This window comes from Panthera onca, chromosome F1 (assembly GCF_046562875.1).
Source record: "Panthera onca isolate mPanOnc1 chromosome F1, mPanOnc1 haplotype 2, whole genome shotgun sequence".
Classification (NCBI taxonomy): domain Eukaryota; kingdom Metazoa; phylum Chordata; class Mammalia; order Carnivora; family Felidae; genus Panthera; species Panthera onca.
Window position 1 is genome coordinate 26,796,129 of NC_138355.1, and position 16,291 is coordinate 26,812,419.

General features: G+C 43.9%; 2 long non-coding RNA genes across 3 annotated transcripts in view; one reads left to right on the top strand and one right to left on the bottom strand.

The window, feature by feature from the left end:
* Positions 1-4,159, bottom strand: part of LOC132686139 (uncharacterized) — a 22,567-nt gene extending 18,408 nt beyond the window's left edge. Inside the window, exon 1 of the long non-coding RNA XR_009613460.3 lies at positions 3,244-4,159. This is a non-coding gene — a long non-coding RNA (uncharacterized LOC132686139). The remainder of the gene's footprint in view (positions 1-3,243) is intronic.
* On the top strand, positions 3,819-16,090 carry LOC132686140 (uncharacterized). Of its 2 annotated transcripts, none has more exons than XR_013553290.2 (3): positions 3,819-3,906; positions 14,025-14,078; positions 14,492-16,090. It is a non-coding gene; the product is annotated as an uncharacterized LOC132686140 (long non-coding RNA). The 2 variants fall into 2 exon arrangements; XR_013553291.2 differs by lacking the exon at positions 3,819-3,906 and adding an exon at positions 11,334-11,436.
* Positions 16,091-16,291: the final 201 nt, after the last annotated feature.

Below are 16,291 nucleotides of genomic sequence, written 5' to 3' on the forward strand. Positions count from 1 at the left end.
ACTGACTAAAACCCAACAGGTATTCTTTCCAACAATTTAAAAATAGCAATAACATCATCACCTGAGATTTGAATTCACTTCAGGCACAAAGTAAAATATTACAAAAATAATTTCCCGGACACCTACTTAAGGGGAGATTTCAGGTCAGAAATCACATTAAGGAATTAGTTACTAAGCACCAGGACAAATCCATTAACATGGCAATCTTTGTGGTCATCTGCCATATCGCCAACACAGGTCTCAACATCATCACGTGGACAGGAGGGAAAACATTTTAATATGGGAAATGATGAGCACATCTTCTGTAAGTATAAAAGATCTCAGAGATCTTTCCTGGAATTACTGAACTATTTCCATCTTTTTAGTGAGAAATAATACCTCTTTAGGAAGGCAGCAGTTGATGTCATCTGGACTATAGAGTCCTATTAAAGATGAGTTCAACTCAACTACCTTGTAAATAATAATATTCTCATCACTTGAAATATTAAAGCCATGTGTACAGAGCTTACATCATGACATTATCTTTTTAATTTCTTCCCTCACCTGTAGCAATCTCTTTGGCCTCCCATCTTGGAGGATGACACCACCATCTATCCAGTGACCTAATCCAATAACCCAGATGCCTATGTTTTTTCCTCACTGCAATTCCTGCTTCTTTCATTTTCACTCCCTTAGTATTCTCCCTGTCTGTGTCCACCGCCCTATCCCTACTACTGCCATTAATCAGGTTCTCACCATTGCACAACTGGAATATTACAGTCTCCTAACTGGCCTCCTTTGCTCTCCTGTAGCCTATTTTCCCTAATGAATCAAGAGTAACCAATTCTGATAAGCACGATTCTGTTAATGATACTGGCATAGGTTAAATCTTTCACTGCTTCTAGAAGAAGGCTCAAATAATTCGGCTGGGATAGAAAAATCTTCATGATCTGACCCATCTACTTCATGAACCTTATCTCTTATCACACCCCCCATTTCTTATCTCACAGTCCAGCCAGGATGAATTATTTTCGTGATCTCTGAATGCATCCCATTCCTTTGTTCAGGCTGCTCTCATGTGGAATGTTCTTTTCAGTGACCATGTCTACCTGGCCAACAAAGCCCACCTTTGAAGGCTCAGCCGAAGAATTATCTAGGAAGTCCTTCCTGTCCACTCCTTTAAGTAGAATTACTCCTAATCAGTGCTCCCGTTAAACCTGCACAGTCTTCTGGTATCACACATACTCATTGTGCTTTCTGGTTTCCAGGTCTGTTTTCCTTTTTAGGTTGAAGATAAGGGATGACGATGCCATATTCATCCCCGTATTGTATTCATATTTGTGTTGCCAGTTGGTTCCATGTTAGGCTTTGCCAAAGAGAGCACTAGAAAGAAGTTGCAAGACGGGAGGAGGAAGAAGGGACTTGCTCCTTCCTGTCTGCTACTTTCTGGCTTCTTGTCTGCTTCCTGTTCCTGTGAGCAACGCTCCAGCAACACTTCCTTGCCTTCCTGAAGTAGCAGCTGAATCCCGTTTGCAGTTTTTCCAACCCTGGCAGAACAAGCCTCATTGTTTCCCTCAAAGGGACGCCAGCATGAACCAGCTGCCCCCGCTCAGAGGTCTGGGTCCCGGTCTCCAGGGAATCCTCAAAGCCTCAAAGTTTTAATAATTCCAATTTCTTTCCCTGTTCTCCCAGGCTTGGAGGTGGTAGTTGCTTCTTGCAGTTGCTACTTCGATGGAACTGTAAAATTCTCTTTTTATACTTTCAGTGATCTAGTTAACAACCACATCTGGTTAACAACTCTTTTTTTTTTTATTTAAAAAAAAATTTTTTTTAATGTTTATTTATTTTTGAGAGACAGAGCACGAATGGGGGAGGAGCCTCCGAAGCAGGCTCCAGACTCTAAGCTGTCAGCACAGAGCTTGATGGGGGGCTCGAACTCATGAACCACGAGATCATGACCTGAGCTGAAGTTGGACGCTTAACTGACTGAGTTGCCCAGGCGCCCCTAAAAAAAACAAAATCTTAAAAAAAAAGTTTACCTCCAAAACATGCACTGAATTAGTAATGTTTTTGCAGGGAGCTTTATTCAGTATACCTTTATTCTCTAGGTCTTAAATTTGACATCATTGTTTCAGAGAATTGACATCATCATTCAGAGAATGTGCAATGTTGGCCACTTCGCACGGGGCCTACACCAGACTGTTTGTGACCAGTCCCACCCTGGACCAAGAATGCTCTTCTCATTCCAGCCCCATTATGACTAAGCCCATCATCTTGATCATCCGAGCAGATTCTCAACTGGTTTGTCATTTGTATATGTTTTCTGCTCTTTTCCTCCCCCAGCCTGAGAGCAGGATTATTTCATCTGTTTCTGTGAATCCCCCACAGCTCAGCAAATATTATGCAAACAAAGACATGAAGGAATTAGGTGAATAATCAGGCAAAGAGAAAATTTACTTGCATTGACTTACCACTGTTTATTGATTGGAAGGCTTTGGGAACAATAGCGCTTGATAAAGATTGTTAATTAATCATTCACCAGTACAATATATGATCCCCATTTCTCGTGAGTGAGCCTGACTGCCTTACTATTGTTTTTGGACCTAGATCTCTCAGAGGAAACATTAATTTCTATTAATAGTGACAGAGGAGGCCACAGAAGGAAGAGCATGAGGTTGGAGTCAGAAAAAACTAGGTATAGATTCTGAAATTGCCACCTGTATGAACTTGGGGGCAAGTTACTTAAGCTCTTGGAGCCTCAATATCCTTTTCTGTAAATTGGAATAATAATGATGATAATAATAATAATAATAATAATAATAACAAACACCTATTAATTGTTTTATACCAGATATGTTCTAAGAGTCATACATTTATTAACTAATTTAATCCTTACAACAACCCTATGAGGTATTTACTATCACTACCCCCATTTTATTTTATTTTTTTATTTTTTTTTTTTACAGTTTATAGTATACTACCCCCATTTTAGAGACAATCTCAGACAGGTTGAATAGCTTGTCTAAGATAACCCAGCTAGGAATTCTTTGGGTCCAGATGTAGAGCCAAGCAGTCTGGCTCCAGAGCCCAGCTTCCTGACCATCTGCTGGCTCTTTCCTGATTACCAAAAATCTCATTCAATGAGCTAATACATGTTGAGGGCATGGCCCATATAAGTGCCGCATAAATGGTGCTATTCTGGCACCCTGGAAGGGAATTCAGAAAGAGCTTGGATTCAGTAGCATAAGTTCAGATTAGATTTACCATTGAAATGACCTGACTGGTATGAACCGTTATTTTCGTTATGAACATTTTGGCAAAAGCGTCGGCCTCAAATAGTAGCAGAACATTTTCCTCCCATCCTTAGTGGTCAACGTGGTGAAAGGTATTTAGTTCTGTAGTGTTTATTCTGTGTTCCGTTGCTAAGGAAAAGGTGATGTAGCCAGATAATGCAGCGACAGGCGACAGCTGAGCCATGTAAAGGCAGCGTCCTGAGCCCTGAGCAGCCTTCTCTAAGCCAGCACTCACTGCCTTTACCCAGCTCTGTTTCTTTCCAGTACCTCCCACCGCCTACCATAAGGAACTCGTGTGTTGTCTGTCCTCCCACAGAAATGAAGTCCCCATAGGGTCAGAACAAGATCGGTTTGATTCCCTGCTGCACGGCCTTTGCTAAAACGCCATCCTACCGAGAGCGGGGTCTCGCCTCGGTACGTGCTGCACAAACAGCAGGCACTGTCTTCAGTACCGGTTTTCCAGAAAATACGGGACGAGTCTGCGTGCACTGTGGCTCATCCCCATTTCTGACGGGGACTGGGGACACGATCTTAAAACATAACTACAAGCAACAGGTCAGAGACAGTGCAGAGTCAGAGCCTGTATCTCCTTCAGCGCTTGGGTTGAGGCTGCGGCTCCAGACGGGAGAGCCAGGTAGGAGCCCTCTGAGGCTACGGAGAGGACAGATCTGAAGGAAATATGGAGGTGGGGTTGATGCCAGCACTTCGAATCAGGTCTGCTTTGAGAAATTCCGCTCAGAATTTAGTCAGGAAAGTGTCTCTCTCAAAAAACCATGAGGAGTAAATAGCTCTGGGATGTACTGTTTTGCTTTGGCTGCTTGGAAGCTTAGGGCCAAACTTCATGCTCAGAAATGGTAGTAATAATTGTTTAGGCCACAGTTTTAGTATCTTTTTCTCTCTCTGATATACATATACATATGTAATATGTTTATTATATTTAATATAAGAATAAATATTTATCATGTATATTTATTTTGCTTGACATAATAATAGATTTGATATATAAGATATATGAAATCTGATATATATGCATTCTGTTTTTTTTTTTAAATTTTTTTAGCGTTTATTTATTATTGAGAGACAGAGAGATAGAGCATGAGCATGGGAGGGGCAGAGAGAGGGGAAGACACAGAATCCGAAGCAGGCTCCAGGCTCCGAGCTGTCAGCACAGAGCCCGACGCGGGGCTTGAACTCACAAACCGTGAGATCGTGATCAGCTGAAGTCAGACGCTTCACTGACTGAGCCACCCAGGCACCCAAATCTGTTTTGATTTTAATAAATTTATTACACATATCTTTCTGTTTGGAAACCATCTCAAATTTTAAAAGTAGGATATAAACGTAGATTTCTGAATAAAAAAGAAGTCAGAGAAGTCCTGAGGGTCAGGATGGTGGCCCCGGAAGAAGCCTCTCTTTCCTAGTCCCCCGCATGGCATGCATTTCTGCCCCTCACTGCATTACCCCCCTCCCAATCTTGGCCCCAGCTCCGGACCTGCAAGGAGTGTCCACTCAGCACATTTCTCTGCGTCCACCTCTTTCTCTACATCACTGGTACCAGCCACACATCCAGCAAATCCGATCCCTTGCTCTTCCATTTAACCTTCTTCAGGATTCCTCACTGCACAGCAGAGAAAAATCCGTTGAGCCGAATAAACCCTCCAGCCACGTTCCATGTCATGTCTTTCTCCAAATTTATGTTTAGTCAGTGTGATTCTGTTTATAAAAATGTATCGGATATCTACTACATGGCTGGTTCTACGTGCCCTAGAGTTACAGAACGGTGGGGCTTAGCTCTTTCTGGGAAGTCCCCGCAACACCCTTGAGGTCATTACCTCTCCATATACTCTATCTTGTCTATCCCATGCATTCTTTTATTATTTAGCTCCAATCCACACTGTTGGACATGGACTTTCTATGGCTTGTGGTTTACTTCTTCTGCTTGACTCTGCATTCATGGAAAGCAGGAGACATCGTTCATCCGTCTCCATGACTTCAGAGTCTAGGGGCTAGCACACAGCGGGTGTTGATAAACACATATGTGTGTATATAATCATTTTTTAATGGCGGAAATTAAAGACGTGAGAAAGAATACCCAGGACGGTACTTTTCACACGGTATTTACTCACTAAATGTTTGTTTATGGGAAGAGAAAATGAGGGTCAGAGACACCCCGTAACTGAGAAAGGGAAAGGGAAAAGTGGTGAATGGGTTGCATGAGAGACAAATGTCCATGTGTGAGAATCATGTGTTTTGGAAGAAGGACAATGACTGAACTTTCAAACGTGTGTATTTAGTTTGATTCAGTAAGTATCCTTTTTTTTTTTTTTTAAGTTTATTTATTTGTTCATTCTGAGAGAGAGCATGTACATGGGGAGGGACAGAGAGAGAGGAGAGAGAGACTCTCAAGCAGGCCCTGTGCTGTACTGTTAGCGCAAAGCCCTGTGCGGGGCTCGAACTCATGAACTGTGAGATCATGACCTCAGCTGAAATCAAGAGTTAGACACCTAACCTACTGAGCCACCCAGGTGCCCCTCAGTAAGTATTTTCTGGGGCGCTTGGGTGGCTCAGTCAGTTGAGCATCCGACTTTAGCTCAGGTCATGATCTCACGGTTCATGGGTTTGAGCCCCAAATCAGGCTTTCTGCTGTCAGCATGGAGCCCAGAGCCTGCTTCATATTCTCTGTCTCTCTCTCTCTCTCTCTCTCTCTGCCCCTCCCTCACTTGCTCTCTCTCTCTCTCAAAAATAAACATTAAAAAAGAGAATAAGTGTTCTAAAAAATTTTTTTTAGTTTATTTATTTTGAGAAAGACAAAGTGAAGTGGGAGAGGGGCAGAGAGAGAGAGGGGGAGACAGAGAGAGAGAGAGAGAGAGAGAGAGAATCCCAAGTAGGCTCCACACTGTCAGCACAGAGCCCGACTCACAAAACCATGAGATCTTGAGCTGAGCTGAAACCAAGGGTTGGATGCTTAACTGACTGAGCCACCCAGGCACCCCAGAATAAGTATTTCTTAAACATCAACTATAAATAGGAAAGCTGACTGGGCAGCTGGGGTTTGAGCAACACGTGAGCAGACGCACACTTGTGAAGTGCTATTTCATTACAAGTGTGGACTCTGGAACCGCATGAGCCCTGGTAGAGTCTGACCAACCCCTTGCTGCGTAACTTTGGGCAAGTTACGTAACCTTTTCAAACTGGATTTCCTATATAAAATAAGGATAAAAATTACCTAACTCACGGGTTGTAAGTTTGAAATGAGACAATTCATGTGGTACGTAAGGGACGTAGAAAGGATGTGGCAAATATTAGCTGTCAGTACCGGTAACCAAACGAGAGATAAAAACCATGGTCCAGATTTATCTTCTACTTCACAGAAAAAGCCACATTAACTCCTCATGTGAGTATAAAAACGTTTATCAAACACCATGATGTTTAAGCTGAACCATATGAAATGATCAACATTCAACTGGTTTTTGACTTATTAAAATGGTAAGATCCTTTTGCGGCCCAATATTTCCTGCATGGTCCAGTTGGTCACGGGCCATTTAGAGGCACATCACTTAATTTCCTCCGTCTGCTCTGAAATCTTTCCTCTCAGCCAGCTTGTTCATTTATGCCTGTTCACGATGCGTGCCCTGCTTACTTCCAGAAAGGACCCGAGGAGGCTCGACCCCTGTAGCCATGAGGCTGTCCCTGTGGTTTATTTGGCAATTAATCATGTGCCGCCCTGTGACAAATCCTCTGTTGTCTTGAACTGTTATGTAAATCTTGTACTGGATTTAGCTTTTTCAGGCCAAAAGCTGTCAATAGTGAGAGAGAACAACTTGGAACACATTGGAAGCAGACTGGAGAGTGTATCGTGCCTTGCAGGGCCCTGGCTTCAGGGGCTGGGAACGGGCGCCTGGGGAGGAGGAAATGCAAGAATTACAGGCCAGTGAGCTGTCACCAACACCCAGACAATGGCCCGAGGGCAGAAAAGGACTTATTCTATTCCACTTGATGACGTAAAGAAGTAGGATCCACCAGGAATCTTGACCAAGAGGGTGGAAGTTCCCTTGACATGAAAGAAACCCCTCTCATCTCTTCTAAGAAGGAAGAAGAACCTTTTTAAAAGAGTGATATTCAGGAGCATCTGGTTGGCTCAGTACGTTGAACCTCTGACTTTGGGTCAGGTCATGATCTCGCAGTCAGTGAGTTCGAGCCCCACATCGGGCTCTGTGCTGATAGTTGGGAGCCTGGAGCCTGCTTCGGATTCTGTGTCTCCCTCTCTCGCTGTCCCTCCTCAACTCACACTCTGTCTCTCTCTCTCTCTCTCAAAAATGAATAAACGTTAACAAAAAAAATTTTTTTAATTAAAAAAAAAAAAGAGCGATATTCAGGAGACAGCACTGCAGCTCAATAAAAAAAAAAAAAAAAAAAAAAAAAAAAAAAATGTACTTTCTAGACATGGAGCTGCCCAAGAGGATATGGCATTTGTGAAAGGTTGAAAACTACTGGGCCAGAAGATACTTTATTTCCAACTCTTGCCTTGTTTTCTAGTTTTCAGACTGTTGATCCCAGGCCGCTCTGCACATCCCTCCCTGTTCTCCAGGTGGTGGGGGCACCTCCTTCCCCTCCCCCACCCCGCCCCATCTCAAGGGCTGCAGAACAGAGGGGCTTGGGCCTAGGAAACGGCAAAGAGCTTCACCGAGGAGCAGGTGGGCCGGGAGGGCTGGATGGAGGCAGGCAAGACGGTCTTACTGATTCAGTCACAGCCTCTGAGCCTAGAACCCACCTCTTAAACCTTGACCGAACTTCCTTTTGGCCGCTGTTTTCATGCACAGCCCGTGGCTTAAAAATGCTCACATACGCTCCTCCTGATTACTATGCGCTGTGGCGTCTCACACTTTCGGGGCTGTGTCTCTGCAGAGTGAAAGGCAGATGACAGGGAGCTTTTTGTCTTTCATATGCCACCTAGACTGTGACATGCCCCCACGGACAATCCGGGCAGCAGTGGGGCTCTCCCTTTGGTGAGAGATGTGACATGTGTCAGAAAAGGGAGCTGGCTCCCTCTTCAGAAGCTTGCTTCTTGCCGGGTGTCTGGGAGAGCTACCAGGTGGCTCACTTTGTCTGCCAGTCGAACAAAGGTGAGGCGAACCCCACCCAGCGGACCCCAGAGCGACAGCGCTTCTCAGCAAGGGAACCGGATATTCACGATCTGTGCCTCCTGGTCTCAGCCCGACACCCAATTTAAACCGTGACCTTAAGCAAGTTACCAAACCTCCCTATGCCTCTGCTTCCCCAACTGTAAAATAACCGTCCTGAGGTCTGTCAGTAGTCCCGGGGAAGAGGTAATAAAATGAATGGTGATACACGTCAATAAGTAGTAATCGAAGCTGACTTTTACGTATGGTTTTGCATACATAAAAGTGCCCTAGGAAGAAAAGATGGTCTGATTCTTCCGAGTGATTTCCATAATGTTAGGCTGGCTCCCAGATCATGTTATGGAACTGTAATACAAAGAAGGTGATATCTGCACTTTATCTTCTTAGCTCATCCTGCTTTGTTTGTATTTACATGGCTGTCTAAGGGGATACCATCAATACCCTGTGAGGCAAAAGCTGTCTGTATGTCAGGGTCTGTCTGTCTGCAGCATTCGTGTCATGGTAACATCCTCATAGCATATGCCAACCAGGATGTCAGAGGACTGGGCTTCATCTCACTGTGGATTACAGTGAGTGGATCATTAACAGACCAGGAGCTTCCCAGTCCCATATTCTAGTAAACCTGAGGTTGAATGCAGGGTTGTTTTTGTTTTGTTTTTTTTACTGTTTATTTATTTATTTTGAGACAGAGAGAGAGAAGCAAAAAGAGAATCCCAAGCAGGCTCCATGCTGTCAGCACAGAGCCTGATGCAGGGTTCGATCCCATGAACAGCGAGATCCTGACCTGAGCTGAAACCAAGAATCAGACGCTCAACCGACTGAGCCACCCAGGAGCCCCCATGAATGCTGGTTTTGACAAACTAAAGCAGAGATATGCCCCTTGAGGAAAAGCACGTCCAAGAAGTTCAAAACCATTTGTCTCTTGTTTTCTTTCTTTCTTTCTTTCTTTCTTTCTTTCTTTCATTTCAAGGAAGACTGCTGCTAAATTTAAATTAAAGAACTTTTTCCTAGGCTGAAGTTACTCTTGCACTCAATAATCTGTTACTGAGCATGTGCTAAGTACTGTGAGCCCTTCTTTTCAGCACTGGAGATGTTAAGGATGAGAAAAACCATGCTACCTGAATGCAAGGAGCTTACAGTCCAGTCAGGAGGACTGACAAAGACAGCCAATCCTAGTACAGGGTGTCATGTGCTGTGGAGAGAGTAAAAGTCCAGGATGTGTCCAGTGGGAGACGGATGAGGGGCATTCAAATGCAGTGGGAGGAATGACTTCTGGTCAAAGATGACCAGTCAGCTCCACATGGTTAATTTCTCTTTCTCTCCTGAGACCAGGGAGAGAGAACTGATTACAACCATCGATTGTAATGACATCAAAATTGTAAGTATAAACCTACAACGATGTAGAAAATGGGAGAGGTACCTTCAGACAAGAGTCTTTTAACAAATCAAAGGAAGAGAGAACGTGGATATAGAAGGGATACTGAGGAATTATGGAGGACGCAGCTGCCCAGAGCACTGAAGGCGGGTGGTGAGGGAGGGGAGCGAGGGGGGAGGACACGACTGAAAGGGGATGCTCAGAAGTCAGGACCCAGGCTCGATAGACTGAGCCGGCAGGAAACAGGAGGATTCATCAGAAGTCTTTATGAGAAAGCCTCTTTATGAGACCACTTCACTCCCCTCTGGCATATTCAGCAGCTGAGCGTCAATCTCTCAAATAAATTAGGGTGTCCTTCAAATCGCTGGACGGCCCCAGAGAGCAGACCTGCACCTTCTAGCATTTAGAAGTCCATCAGAGGAAAGTGGGGGTAGAAGCCTCATGCAGGGTTCTGGGCAGTGAGCATTTTGCCCCCAGGGGACATTTGGTGGTGCCTGGAGAAGATAGTTTTGGTTATCTGGGAGGACAACCAACTTGGGGGAGGTAGACCCCAGAAATGCTGCTAAAAATCCTACAATGCACAGGAGAGAGAGCCGCACAACAAAAGAATTACCTGGGCCCAAATGTCATTAGCGCCAAGTTTGAGAAACCCTGCTCTGACATAAAGCCCTCCAGCATATAAACCCCACACAGTGCTCTGTTACCATTTCAGCAACGTCCCATTTCAGACATGCGGGTCAACTTCACCAAGTGTCTGGCCGGTGCTAGACGCTGTGAGAGATGCATTATGACAGATCCATGAGACTGTCATTGGGAGCAAGGGGACATGGGGTGTCTCAGTGCTGCTCGGAAAACTCTGAGTGCAGCTAAATGTTTTAAAAAGAAGGAAGAGAAAGCACGAGAATCAAGAAGGAGCAAAGAAACCACTCCCGTTGCACACTGTGCATGACAACGTGCACCCAGAGATGGCCAGCAGTGGGGCAAAGAGCAGGAGGAGGAGACTTTCTGGCCTCCAAGGGGGCAAACCTACTGAGGAGAATCAGTATCAGAAGTCAGGAATTCAGCTGGGATTACAAGCAAGAAATAGGGAAGGCCCTTGCTCCCTGACCCCAGGACAACACAGACTTCACGTGGGTGGGAGATGAGATGTGGAAGAATCGGGAACCCAGAGATGACTGACCTGGGCAGGCATGGCGCTTGGGGCGGAAGGGACCGATGCATCGCCCGGTACTGGGCTCACAACAGAGCAAGTGCCTTCGGCGGCAACTGGGTGCTGGTAGCACCCGCCTCTTCCTCTTCTTGGCCTCCTTTGCTTCTTGTAGGTGCGGTGCCCAGTGCAGCAATCAGAGGTCATCTGAGAGGACCGACCTGCAGGCCACGAGGTGATGCCAGTGCACCTGCAAGAGGTGAATTCAGAGCTGGTGGGAAAGTGGAATCCCAGCTTTGGTTGGAAGTAGGCCATTCCGTGTGCTCTTTCCTGCTGACCAGTCCCAGGATGGCTCCGCAGACCCACCACTGCGCTCCAGGGTGTTTTGACCACACAAACCTCCTTTACAAGTCACCCTCTAGATGCTTCTTGTTTTGTAGAAATAAAGCAAGAAAAAAGAGTGAAGATACCTCTAGGGGAGTTCTCAGGGAAGGCCTGAAGGTATTCTGGGACAGCAAGGGTGAAATTCTGATGATCCACAAACAAAAACAGGGCCCCCTTCCGATCTCCACTGTTATCATCACTGATGAGTTACTCACTCATTCTCCAAGTTTATTTCATGGGTGTTTGAAATTGAATCAAGTATGACCATCTCAGAAATCTCCCTTATTCATGGTGTACATCTGGCCAAGCGGGTGATAAGAAAAAGGCTGAATGCCCCAAAATTTGTGCTGGAGCTGGTACAACCTCTATCACGCTTTTAGGGTAGAAAACACTGACCTAATCTGGACACATAATTAAACTGCAACCTTATTTGCTGCTTTAAGAAACACTTTGGGCCTGGGTAGTTTATCAGAACCAGAAATAAAAACCCTCCCATACCAAAAATGTGGGAGAAAGAACTGCATGTTATTTAAGTGCTGGGCACTGTCCTAAGGACTTTGTTCTGGCATTTTAGTCCTCACAACAGCCATCTGAGTTAATATTACTAATCTACTTTATAGATAAAGAAATCAAGGTTCTAAGATATCACTATAATAACCTAACATGTTTTTATTAATTATTAAGCCTACTATGTCGGGACTGAGCTATCCTCTGGCGGAAATAGATAAAATGATGCAGTCTCTCCCCTCTCTGTAGGATATGGATGTGTACACTGTTAACTACATACCAGAAATATTACAATGGAAGTGAGAGCTCCTGGAATCTGCCCAAAGGAGTAAGGGACAATGTCATAGTGAGGTGACACCAACTGACTCTTGAAGGAATAGGGACCTTCCAGTTTTTCTCCCTACCTGATGCTTTACTCCGGTACTATTGAAGAGTGATATCTTCAATTTCCATAGACACTCCCTGCAGGCAGGGCACCTGGGTGGCTCAGTCGGCTAAGCATCTGACTTCAGCTCAGGTCATGATCTCACAGTTTGTGAGTTTGAGCCCTACGTCGGGCTCTGTGCTGACAGCTCAGAGCCTGAAGCCTGCTTTGGATTCTGTGTCTCCCTCTCTCTCTGTCCCTCCCCCACTCGTGCCCTCTCTCTCTCTCTCTCTCTCTGTCTCTCAAAAAGAAATAAAACATTAAAAAAAACAAACAAACAAACAAACCTCTCTGCAGGCTAATTAGAGATCAGCTTATAATTTAAAATAGGTATACCTTAATATTCTCTGATGCATGCCAATGTCTACTTCCTGTTTGTAGAGTTCTATGGACCATCAAGAACCTTTTGGGGATCCTCAAGAAAGTCTGATAAAATAGTTTACTAGCTATATGTTACCACTCTTTTTTTTAAATCATAGGAAATATTTTATTACTTAAAAATTTTTTTTAAGTTTATTTTTATTTATTTTGAGAGAGAGAAATAGCAAGAAGGGGAGGGGCAGAGAGAGAAGGAGACAGAATCCCCAGCAGACTCTATGCTGTCAGCACAGAGCCCCACGTGGGGCTTAACTCACAAACTGTGAGATCATGACCTAAGCCGAAGTCAAGAGTTGGTTGCTTAACTGACTGAGCCACCCAGGCACTCCTCCTTTTTTTTTTTTTTTCTTTTCTTACCACTCTTTCTTTTATGCATCAGCTGTATTTACCTAAAACACCACATGGGGCAACTGAACCACCACTCTCTTCCATTTGCCCTACTATTGCTACTTTGGAGGCTACAGTGCCCTCTGTCCTTGGCTGGTGTTCTCAGACCAGCCCTGGACAGCCTGTTAATGGCCTTGCCTGAGTTTCCTCACTGGAGTCCATTTCTGGAGGACAGTCAAGGAAATGAGGCTAATGTCAGTGGAAAACTGGGTAGTTCCATGATGGCAGGACCTCTGACCCAGAAATACTATGATTTCTCCAGTGATCAACATTCTTTTTCAAGCTTTGGTGGAAACTGAAAGGAAGAGTCAGGGCTGGATGTGAGAAAGCAGATTTTCATCCCAGATGTTGCTTGGTGGCAATTGCTTCCATCACAGAGCCGGCTCACGGTATTTATTGTTATGACACATATCAAAGCGTCCTTTTCATACCATTGGATTGCTTTGAATAAAATGTTAATTCATAGTATGTGCTTTAACTTCTTCTAAAGACTTTAAGTTGACCATTATTGGTAGAGAAGTCAGTGCATGGGCACCAACAACGTGGTTAAGGTGGCTCGTGGACTCTAGCTCTCCAGAAATAAGAAAAAGCTGAAATTCCCTTGGCTTGCCTGGAGACCTTACCGAATATTAATGTAATGGGTTCATAATAGGCAATATAGTTCATTTTAATTAGAATCCCACAATCCTAGAAATTAAGTTGAAAAAGAACTATTAGGTCATCTGGCCTATCACCTTCCCTATTCTCTCCTCAGTGCAAGATTGTTCCCTGGGGTCTCTCAGAAATGCATGGATTGGTCTACATTTAAACGACTGCAAAACTATGAGGTTTATGTCATTCCCCTTGGGAAACTATTACACAGTCTAATGGATTTCACTGTGATTTCTTTCCCCAGAGATTCAGCCCAAATTTCTCTTTGCTTGAGTTTGTCACCTTTTATTTCTCTTTGAATACTCAGATTCAGAAACATCACAAGTAGGAATGACCAAATCTATTTTCTACTCTTCAGCAGTACAAGGTGGGAATCTCAGCCCAGACCACTTCCTCAGTCTCACGTTTGTAGGTGAGGTGGGATATTACTAACCCTTTCTAACCACTAAGATACTCTCCTTTCCTCATAAAAGGAATCCACAGACTCACCAGGGTGGGGACAATTTTGAGTTCCGATGGTAGTGGCACATTTGACATGATTCTTGCCACCCTGCCTTGTCCAATCTGCCATATATAAATGAGGATACATTTGCCAAGATTTGAGATGTCCTCTGTATCTTGCTGAACAAAGAAAATCATTCTGGCTTTTAGGGGATAGAACTTAAGACTCTACCTTTATTAGCACCATTACCAACCAATTAAGCTACCGTATTATATTTCCTAGGATGACACCAAAAGAATCTTAGAAGTGCAAGCTGGCTAGGTCAATAAACAGGTATAAATCCCCATGTCATCTATTTCACATATGTTTGTCTGCATGTACAGAGAGAAGCAGCAGCACCGGGAGAGAGACACGAAGGAGAAACAGCAGCAGAGCCACAAAAGGAAACACCCCCTGCATTTATAAAGGACAACTGAGTCACATGTATGGTGGGACTGTGATGCATTAGAACTCCTTAATTGAAGAGAAAGGCCTCCCTGGAGATTTTACTTCCTCACATTTGCTTTTGGTTATTATTATTACTAGAAAATGACAGAGACAGCAATGCCCTAATCTGAGAGAGGATCATTCTTCTGAGTAATGCACAATGCTGCAAAAACACTAATGAATTCAGAGCACAGCCAGGACTGAATGCAAGCAATGGTCCCTAAAGGTAATCCCCCCGAATTATTATACTAGATGGCAACTCAGACTGAGTGAGATGGATGGGAGGAAAATGACTCTCGGAGTGTGATTTAATGACAGAAAAAGGCATAGTGAACATATGACCAGGCCTCCATTTCTAAGGATAGGCCCCTTTCATCCATTCATTTTTTTTTTCCATCTTCATTTACTGCAAGCCCTTCTGGAGCCATGCACTGTGGCAGGTGCTAGGGGCACTTGTCCTGGGCTGTTGGAAGGAGGTGGCAGGTCATATATTAGCACTTTAATGGCAAACAGTTATGCTTCATCTTCCTTTGTGTTGGAAGTAGAAGCCAATTTAGAATTTTTAAAAATAGACTACAAAATCCTGTAAAGGGGGACAAAGTGAGAGAAAATAACATAACGAACACTTGGGTGCCCACCACCTAACTTTATCAAACCTTAACATGTTGACCTATTTACTATTTTTTTAAATAATAAAATATTACAACTATACTTGAAGTCTCCTGTGCACCCCTTCTCTAAGCCATCCTACAGGTGGCCATCATCCAAAATCGGATGTTTGTCACCCTCCTTCATGTTCTATACTACTCCTCATGTAGGTGTCTTATGTGTCTATCTTTGTTTAATTTGTTTTACCTTTTTAATTTACATCCAAATTAGTTAGCATACAGTGCAACAATGATTTCAGGAGCCGCTTACCCATTTAGCCCATTCCACCTCCTACAACCCCTCCGGTAACCCTCCGTTTGTTCTCCATATTTAAGAGTCTCTTATGTTTTGTCCCCCTCCCAGTTTTTATACTATTTTTGCTTCCCTTCCCTTATGTTCATCTGTTCTGTGTCTTCAAGTCCTCATATGAGTGAAGTCATATGATATTTGTCTTTCTCTGATCTTTGTTTTACATGCTTTCTATAAATGTTTACATATTCAATTTTGAGGGAGAGAGAAAGAGGGAGTGAGCACAGGAGGAGTGGAGAGAGAGGGAGAGAGAGAGAATCCCAAGCTGACAGTGCAGAGCCGGACAGGGGCTCCATCTCGCGAACCATGAGACCATGACCCAAACTGAAATCAAGAGTCAGACACTGAATCCATTGAGCCACCCAGGCGCCCTGTTTTATATGCTTTTAAGTTTTACACAAATGGCATCCTATCGTCTCTATTCTTCTGTCATTTGCTTTTTGTCATTCAACATTATGTTTTGGGGATTTATCCGTGTTAATACATGTGATTCTAGTCCATTCATTTAAATTTCTGTATGATGTTCCATTGTATGGCTATACCATAAATTATTTGTCCATTCCTGATGATCATTTAGGTCATTTCCCCTTTTTTACCCGAGTACTAACAGTGTTGCAATCAACATTCTTCTATAAATCTCCCATGCTGATGTGACACTTTCAATAGGTTATATGCCTAGAAGTGGAATCTGACTCAAAGTGGTCATAACTAGGTACAAAGTAGTATGGGAGGATTTGTGT